This window comes from Mus caroli, chromosome 8, assembly GCF_900094665.2.
Source record: "Mus caroli chromosome 8, CAROLI_EIJ_v1.1, whole genome shotgun sequence".
NCBI classification, from domain to species: domain Eukaryota; kingdom Metazoa; phylum Chordata; class Mammalia; order Rodentia; family Muridae; genus Mus; species Mus caroli.
In genome coordinates, this window is record NC_034577.1 from 104105381 (window position 1) to 104114440 (window position 9060).

The following is a 9060-nucleotide window of genomic DNA, read 5'->3' on the forward strand; positions in this document are numbered from 1 at the left end:
TGATGGCCGAGTAGGCCATCTTCTGATACATATGCAGCTAGAGCCACGAGCTGCAGGGGGTACTGGGTAGTTCATATTGTTTCTTTAATCTGAGGAGCTGGAGAGATAGCTCAGCAGTTAAAAGCACTTGCTACTTTTGCTAGGGTTCAGCTCTCAGCGGGAACATGATAGCTAACAAGGAGTCCTAACGCCCTCTTCTGGCCTCTGTGTGCACTGCATGTGTGTGGTGCATAGACACACATGCAGGCAAAACAACACTTAAGATATAAATAAATAAATAAATAAATAAATCTTAAAAAATAATTAGAAAATGTGTTTGGTTATGTTTAGAGGAAAAGAGATGTTTCAGGCAGATACCCCGTGAATTTCATCTTTGTAAACTTACAAAGGGAAATTTCAAGTAAATTACCTTAGACATTACATAAACCTTTCCTTAATATGTTTTTTAAAATATTGTTGATAAAAAGCAGCTGACTCAAGATGACATGATGGTTGGGAACTAGGCCCTGGTGTAATATGTCATTACTTTCCAAGCTACCCTACAGCATTTGGATGCATTATGAGGTATAATATGATGCTTGAATCCCTGCCAACATAATTAGCATATGGGTCACTGTTAGCACTTACTTCATCCTTTCCCTAGGTGATGCTCTGCAGATGTTGAAGCTCCCTTGGGTACCCATCTTGCATCCTTCTCTCCCTCCCTCCAGTTCCTGCAGCATCTCTCCCAGGGTCTGCTCTCCACTCTTGCTGTAATATACCAAGATTAAAATACCAAGTCTAGCCTGTGTGCTTGCAGAGCTCACCTCTGCCCTCATCCTCTCAGAGCAGACGTTAGGCTAAACAGATTCGTACTATATATCCTGTGTATTCGATAAATGCACGCTTCTCCAGTATGCATTTAAATTAAATTTTCCATTTCACATAAAAACAAGAGCCATGAAACTGTCTTATGGGTGTTGATTTTTATAGAATCTCCTGTCCATGCAAACATTACAGCTCCTTGAGTTGACACATGGAGGTGATTTGATGGATGGATGTTCAGAGGAAACGTGTCTCTATGATTCAAGGGCTGAGGAATGCTACCACGCTGTCTGATAGGGTGCTGATATTTTCCAAATATAAATTAAATTGTTTTTATGATGTAATCTAATTGCTTAGAAGGCAACACTGAGAATACCAAGAAAAGGAGGCTATAGATAAAAGACTTTTGACACTTAAAACTACAGACTATAGACTAAAAGAGAAACAGCACCTGCCTGTTTGAATTGCTTTTTTAAAATCTGCACAGTCATGTTAGGTGTGCCTGTAATTTTCTGGTAACACTGATGTTAATATAGGAATGTGAATCCTCTATCCATATTTAATGAACAGAGTTTAATCTAGTTCCTCGAGCACATGTCTAATTTATATAAATCAGCAGTTATATATCAAATATATTCTTCCTAAACACCTTAACACCTACAAATGGGAGGGTTTTAGAAGGCAGGGGGTCTTCCACAGACTGTACTCCCTCTAAAGTTTAATAGATGAAATTAAATACCTTCTCCTCTTTAAAAAAGCCTGTGAAGTGTTAGGAAACAGATCCGAGCTGAAAAACACTAAATTTCAGCAAGCGTTTTACTAAGTTCACAATATATTTGGGAGTTTGAAGTAAAAAAAAAAAAAACAACCCAACAAACAAACAAACAAACAAAAACCCTGGAGTATAACATAGTTAATGGTAATTTTACAACTCTTTAGGACTCATCTCTTTTTAAAATTATGAATCTTAATTTTATTTCTAAGAATATATATATCCAAAATGTCACTATAGCTTCCTTCCCTCTCCTCCTCTCCCCATCTATCTTTTTCTCTCATACATAGCCCAGGCTGGACAAGAATATATATTGTATGTGAGGATAATCTTGGATTTCCAATCTTCCTGCCTTTCATTCCTCAAGGCTAAGAATTTCAGGCAGGCCCCAGCCTATCAGACCACGCGTTCCTGTTCCCTACTCTTATGGACAACCACAGACGTATTTGTTCACCTGTGATTTCCGCGGCCAGTACTTAAGCCACCTTATTGTACTGCAGCTATCTCAAAATCTGGCTTATAGCATGTCTTAAGAATTAATAGTAGTTATTTATCTTCCACTAGATCTTGTTGTTTAAAGTAATAACCATATTAAATATATATCTATAATATTGTCATTCAATATTGTCAATTCAATATTGTCATTGGGCAGAAGCCATAAACTGGGTTGTCAAAGCAGTCTACTGACTGTACATGGTTAACAACACACATCCTAAATATATTTACTGGAAGGTTTTTTGTTTGTTTGTTTGTTTTAACTTAGTTGTTCTCCATGACAAAATGCGATTAGAATGTAGAAATTACACATATCAAACTGATATGGGAGTGACTTAGCATAATTCAAAACTCATCACTTCAGAGGAAAGGATATTAAAACCTGTAGCAATTAACCTGTAGTAATTAACCAGAATATATAAGTCACTCATAAAGATTGTATGGTAGTTGAGGTATCGGCAAGATAGCAAAGGGTCCAACCTTGAGGTGACCAAGGTATTTCTCTGAGCTAAATTTTATTTTATTATTTTTATTTTATTTTATTTTATTTTATTTTATTATTTTGGTTTTTCGAGACAGGGTTTCCTGGAACTCACTCTGTAGCCCAGGCTGGCCATGAACTCAGAAATCTGCCTGCCTCTGCCTCTCAAGTGCTGGGATTAAAGGCGTGAGCCACCATGCCATCACCACTGGCGATAAATTTTAAAGTTATTCCTCACGTCATTATTCCACAGTGAGCAAACGTTAGATGGAAGATGTGGGTGTGGTTAAAGGGAAGACTACTTCAGGGTTGGAGCAAAGTCTTATTAAACAGTGTGGTATGAGGCACACTGACTCCTTAATCACCATGTAGGTGCTGTGTGGAAAACAGAAAGAAATTTACTCACAGGGCATAGTATTTAAATGACATCAATCTAAATTGACACCTATCCCTTTTGTTGTTGTTGTTGTTTTGTCTTGTTTCATTTTTCAAGACACAATTTCTCAAGTAGCCCTGGCTGTCCGAGAACTCACTATGCAGACTGAGCTGGCCTTGAACTCACAGTGATAATCTGCCTCTGCCTCCCAAGCACTGGGATTAAAGGTGTTCGTGACTGTACCTGGTATGTTATCCTTACTTATTCCTACTTGTTGTAATTGGCTTTATAAAAATAAAATAATCGAATGACCCCAAAAGATCATGTTCTATGATCATGTTAATCCTCATTAAAAACAGTAAAAATGTACAGCAGATTTTGAAAGAGGCAGTGTGTATATGGAGGGGAGCCATACTCACAGAGAGTTGAACTGTGATTCTGTTCAAGGCATTTTTAAATCAGCGTGCTTGTAGTCATAAATAAAGAAAACAAATAATTCCATTAGTGTTTCATACTCACATGGCTATGTTTTGTGGATTTAAAATGTAGTAAATTAGAGATATTAATCCCTTTATGCTTGTAAAATTAAAAAGGGGCAGCAATGAGTCACCCACCATGCTTCCAGAATGCATTGCTTTGGGGAGCAGTGTGCCTACTAATGACATCATGATTGTTTAGTAGAAATTCAGTTTATATAAACTGTGTTCCATGTCAGTTGCTGCTGGGTTAAAAGTCCGATATGTACTGGAATTAAATGTCCATAGTTACATGAATACATATATGTATATATGCACAAATATGCCCATCATATATATGCATATATGTATATATTATATAAGTGACATATATGATATATAACATATGATATTATGTATATACATATGAATGTATATATTATGTATGTATATATGCATGTATGTTGTGATATTCACCAATACCTTGGTTCTTAGGAATGTTAAAAGTGCTAGGGCCAATTGTGATTGATTTGTAATTTAAATCATCAAATAAAAAGGTTAACTTGGGCATGGGTAACTATATCAGCTCACAGGCTGCATGAAGCTATGTACTTAGACTATCTGGGCTCTGCTAAGCTCTTTGGTCAGGGCTATATACTATGATGGAGGAAACAGCTCTATGCTTCGATGGAAATGGATGAAGCCATTCAAGAGACAGATGCTGTGTTTGAAAATTATGCTTCAAAGGACGTCTGACGAAAGCATATCAAATTTTAATTGATTTGGTTATCCACTGTAGGGACCGAGCAAAGTCCTGAGTGAATGTGTATTGTTTGACATGGGCACAACCGTGTCAAGGACAAATGGCTCAGTGTCACTGGAGTGGCAAAATCCTCTCCTAGGTGAGGCTCAGAAAGATGACAAAGCCCTTCTCATGTCTGTGAGAAAACATTGCCTGTGTAGGAAGGAAACAAACACCAAATATATATTCACACTCCCCCACCCCCTCCCCAGTGTTTATAGCCTGAAGACTGCCTTTTATAGAGCATGCTCTTACCAAGATTAGCAAAACCTGCCCTCCTGTTCATCTGTACATACAATCTCAGCCTCATTGTATATCTGTAATATTGCCTGCCACCTTCTTGTGCAGCTGACACAATAACTCATCTTCCTGTTGAATTTTTATATGATAAATAATAAAGACGCTATGCCTGAGTCGGGGTAGACTGAAGTTTCTCCATGAAAGAACCTAGTCTAACTGGTTCCAACATTTCTATCTGTATTGTCTTTTCTTCACTCTCGTGTTGCCTTGAAGTTAAGGAGGCACTGGCAATTCACATATCAATACTTCATATATAGCTGAAAATAATAAGCCGTCCTGGTTCTTTTATTCACATCTATGTACTGTGCTATCAAAGTTCAAGGTCCCATGGGCATGAATGATGATGTAATATGCTTCTAATTTTTCACACAAACAACCTAAAGAACCCACATTTGGGGGCATTGTCTTTCCTGATAAGTAGGGATGAAAGGGCTGGCGAATGGACAGAGAAAAGGGCTACTTTTTGGAAAACATTGTCTGTTTCTCTTTTTAGATATCCTGGAATATTCTGCTTTCTCTGAGACTTCGTTCTCAGCTCAACATATGGCTGACTTGGCCTTGAGTGAGTCATCTCACTCCCGGGTACCTAAGCAGCTTGGCGTCCATTCTGAATGTGACGTAACTGAGAGAATTAGCTACTCCAGAGTTGAAACTTGACCCACCCAATGCAGGATTAAGGTACTGACCCTTCCAAACAAAACAGGATTGAGGCACTGACCCTCTTTGCAATGCTTTTGGCGAGTGCAAATCCCTGGGCTCTGCCCTGGGACTTCCTGGACAGTAGCTTGTATTAACCAAATCAAACCTGTACCATCCTAACCCTAATTCTTTCCTTGAGTTGTTGCTTTCGCTTTCTAACATTCCTGGGTGAAAACAATTTTCCTTCAAGGTATTTATAAGATGAACATCCTCCAGAAGGATTTTAATAAGCTCAGGGTTAGTCATCCACATAAGAATATTGGTGACCATACCTCTGGTGGTTGCTATAGGAGTGCAGTCATAGTAACCCCTAGCATACAGTGGCTGGGTTGACTCAGAAACTGGATCATGTCCTTTGGAGGCCAGAAAAAGTCTTGCTATATATCCATCGTTGGTGTTACACTGGTATCTGTGTAACAAGGTATCTGTGTAAAGGGGTAAGAATTGCAGGACATTGAACTGTCCATTCAAACACTGAAAAGCCTCACGTGCAGTGTGAGTGAGACTCTCCTAGACCCTCAAAGAACAACACACGAAAGACCAGGCTGTGGGTGTTAGGTTTTGATATTTGTTTGTTTAAATTATTTTTTGTTAGCAAACCACAGGATGGTTTCATGTGCACATGCCATAGCGCTTCATCCTTCTTCATCCCTCTACTCCTGGCTTCTTTATCCTCTACTCTCAGCTTCTTCAACCTCTACTCTCTGTGCCCACTCTTAGCTCTTTCCTCCTTTGCTGGTCCATTCCTACTCTCAAACACTCCTGCTTCTACATTCATGTCACATGATTTCCTTTGTTCTTCCAGACTTCTGCTTCTCTCATTGTCCTCTTTTAACTTTCAACACACACACACACATACACACACACACACACACACACACTCACACACACTTAGATCTGGATTCTGAGTTTGAGAGAAATCAGGAAATTGGTCTATCGGAGTCTGTACTAACATTCCTACCATCATGATTTTAAGTTCCACCCACTTTCCTCTAGTTGTCGAGATTTTGTTTTTGTTTTCATTGCTGAATAATATTTCACACACACACACACACACACACACACACACAGAGAGAGAGAGAGAGAGAGAGAGAGAGAGAGAGAGAGAGAGAGAGAGAGAGAGAGATCTGCTGCATATAAGAGAGAATATGTGGTATTTATCTTTCTGTGTCCATATTCCTTTGCTTCACAACTTAGAGTTCTATATCCATTTCCATGCAGGTGTCCTAGTTTCATTTTTAATCACAGCTGAATAAAATCCCATTGTGTGTCTACACCATGCTTTTCTTTATCTGGGAATCTGCTGGTGGGCATCTAGGCTACCAGGAATAGAGTTACAAACATGGATGCCAACTATGTGTGAAATCATAACATCCTTGGCTCTACAATCAGATATAACATCTGACAATTCTCCACACTGATGCCTGTCATGGTGACACCAGTTCACACTCCCACCAGTGGTAAATAAGGGTTTCCCTTCCCCACCCTCTGAGCTGTTCACTTGTCAGTAGCATCTCGTTATTGGAACAAGGTGGAATCTCAAATCAGTGTTAATGTGCATTTCCCTGATGGCTCGGGATGTTCAATTGTTTTCTAAGCACACACTGGCCATTTGTAGTTCTCTTGAGAACTGTCAGCTCAGTGCATCAGTCTACTTATGGGATGGAAGGTTTGCTTTTTAGGTATGAGATGTTTGCAGTTCCTTCTCCTAGAAAAATATTATCCCATTTGATGGACAATTAGCAAGGACTTGCTCCTGTTCTATAGTCAGACTCTTCATCACAGTTATTGTTCCTTTGCTACACAGGAGCTTTTGAATTTCAAGTGATCCCATTGTCAATTCTTGGGCTTATTTCTTGTGCTAGTAAAATCCTTTTCAGCAAGTCCTAGCCTAGCCCATGTCTTCAAATGCTCCCCCGTGATTTCCTCTGGCAGTTTCAAAGGTTCGGGTCTCACATTAGAGGTCTTCCCCACACTGTGAACTTATTTTGTGTGGGGTGATAGTTCTGGATATGGTTTTAGTCTTCTATGTGTGGATATTCTATTTTCCCCATAGCATTTGATAAAGCAGCTTTTTAAAATTTTATTTCGGAATTTCCTTCTTTTATTTTAGTTATGTGTTGGTGTGCATTTCTGCATGTAGCTGTGTACATTGAGTGTGGGTGGCCCTGGAAGAGGCCAGAGGTGTTGTGTCCCTTGTAGCAGGAGGTATAGACTGGCAGTGAGACACTGCCATAGGTACTGTTAGCACATTTGAGTCCTCTGGAAGAGCAGAAGGTACTCTTAATCACTCAGCCATCTTTCCAGGCCTGTCATCTGCCTTTCAAAAGGGTATATCTGGGCCAATGAGATGGCTCTGTGGGTAAAGGCACTTGCAACCAATCTTGATGACCTGAGTTCTATCCCTGGAACCCAGTGTGGTAGAAGGAAGGAACTCACGTGCTTGAAGGAGCAAACTGAGTCTCGTATGTTGCCCTCCAACCTTCACAGATGCAAAAGAAATGAAAGGGCAAAACATTCTGAAAAGCCTTCAATGTGTAAAGTACAGAAGATTTCATGGCAATGCCAAAGTTCTTGTTGAAGTAGCTTCTTCAGGCTTGCCTGGGGAATAGAGGTTACAAAGAAAGACAAGAGGCTTTGATTCCCACTCTCCACCTGTCTCCTGCTAGACACAATTCACATTTCTACCTAGAGACCAGAAGAAGGCTTTACTGAGAGTAGACACATTTAGGCTAAATCTTGTTTTGTCTTTATTGCCACCTCCTGCCTTTATGTCCATAGGGAGGCCGTTTTGTAGCCCAATATATCATGAGAATGCATAAGCCTTGTTTTCATAGAGGCTACACAGAAAACTGAATTCATAACGTGGTAGTATATGTCAGCTAGAACCAAGATGCATCTGGATAGGAGCTGTTTTAGAAGGTTTTAGTTCTATCTTTCCTCCTCTACTCCTGCCAATCCCTCTCCCTTTCCCTCCTGCATCCCCTGTGCCTCTGTGTGCCTCTGTGTGTGTGTGTGTGTGTGTGTGTGTGTGTGTGTGTGTGCGCGCGCGTGCGTGCAATGTATCAAACCTGGCCATGGCAGAATTCATGGACATACTCTACCATAATTCAGGAGTTAACATTTCAGTAAAAATACCTGAAGCTGATCATAATATCTTTCTTGACCCCGTGAAGCCACGATCAAATGATATTGTACCAAAGAAATGAAGCAAAAATACCTAGTATAGTGAAGAAGGATTCAGAAGACTCAGGGAGTCAGGCAAGTTAAAATGATTTATGATGTACAGGCTGAGAGTCCACAACTTGGTATAATCAACCTGCCTCTATCTTTGGGGAATTCTCTGTCTTTGAAAGATTTTAAAAAGGAACCAAACCAAGATGGCCAGCCAGTTTCATCTAAAATACAACTAGGAATGGGTTTAGACCCATTAATCACCTTCAGCTTATTTTTCTCTTATTTGTTTTACAGTTTATTGTCACTAGGAGCCTTTATGATTCCTCATCTTTGTGAACGTGATGGAGGACAGGGAACTGAGATTACCAAGGCTGATCTCAATTAACAAATTGTTAATAAATGTATTGAAGGTTGCAGAACATAAAATTAGGATTTATAATTGCCCTTTTAGAAGTGAATTTACAATTAAGCATTTCTATGTTTAAAATAACCTTGTTTGAAAATAAAAAACTAAGAGCTGAGGTGTAGCTTGGTTGGCAAAGCCTTTGCCTTGTGAGCAAGAAGACCTGTGTTGGATCTCAGAATTCTTGCAAAAAATGCAAGCCATGGTGGTACCATGTGTAATACCAGCACCAGGAAAAAATAGTTAAGAGGATTCCTGGAGTTTCTTTGCCATTCACTCTTTTTTTTTTTTTTTTT

General features: G+C 39.4%; 1 long non-coding RNA gene across 1 annotated transcript in view; it reads right to left on the reverse strand.

Moving 5' to 3' along the window:
- The window catches only part of LOC110299868, a 126388-nt gene that overhangs the window by 30060 nt on the left and 87268 nt on the right, over positions 1 to 9060 (reverse strand). The window contains exon 3 of the long non-coding RNA XR_002378525.1: positions 8405 to 8582. This is a non-coding gene — a long non-coding RNA (uncharacterized LOC110299868). The remainder of the gene's footprint in view (positions 1 to 8404; positions 8583 to 9060) is intronic.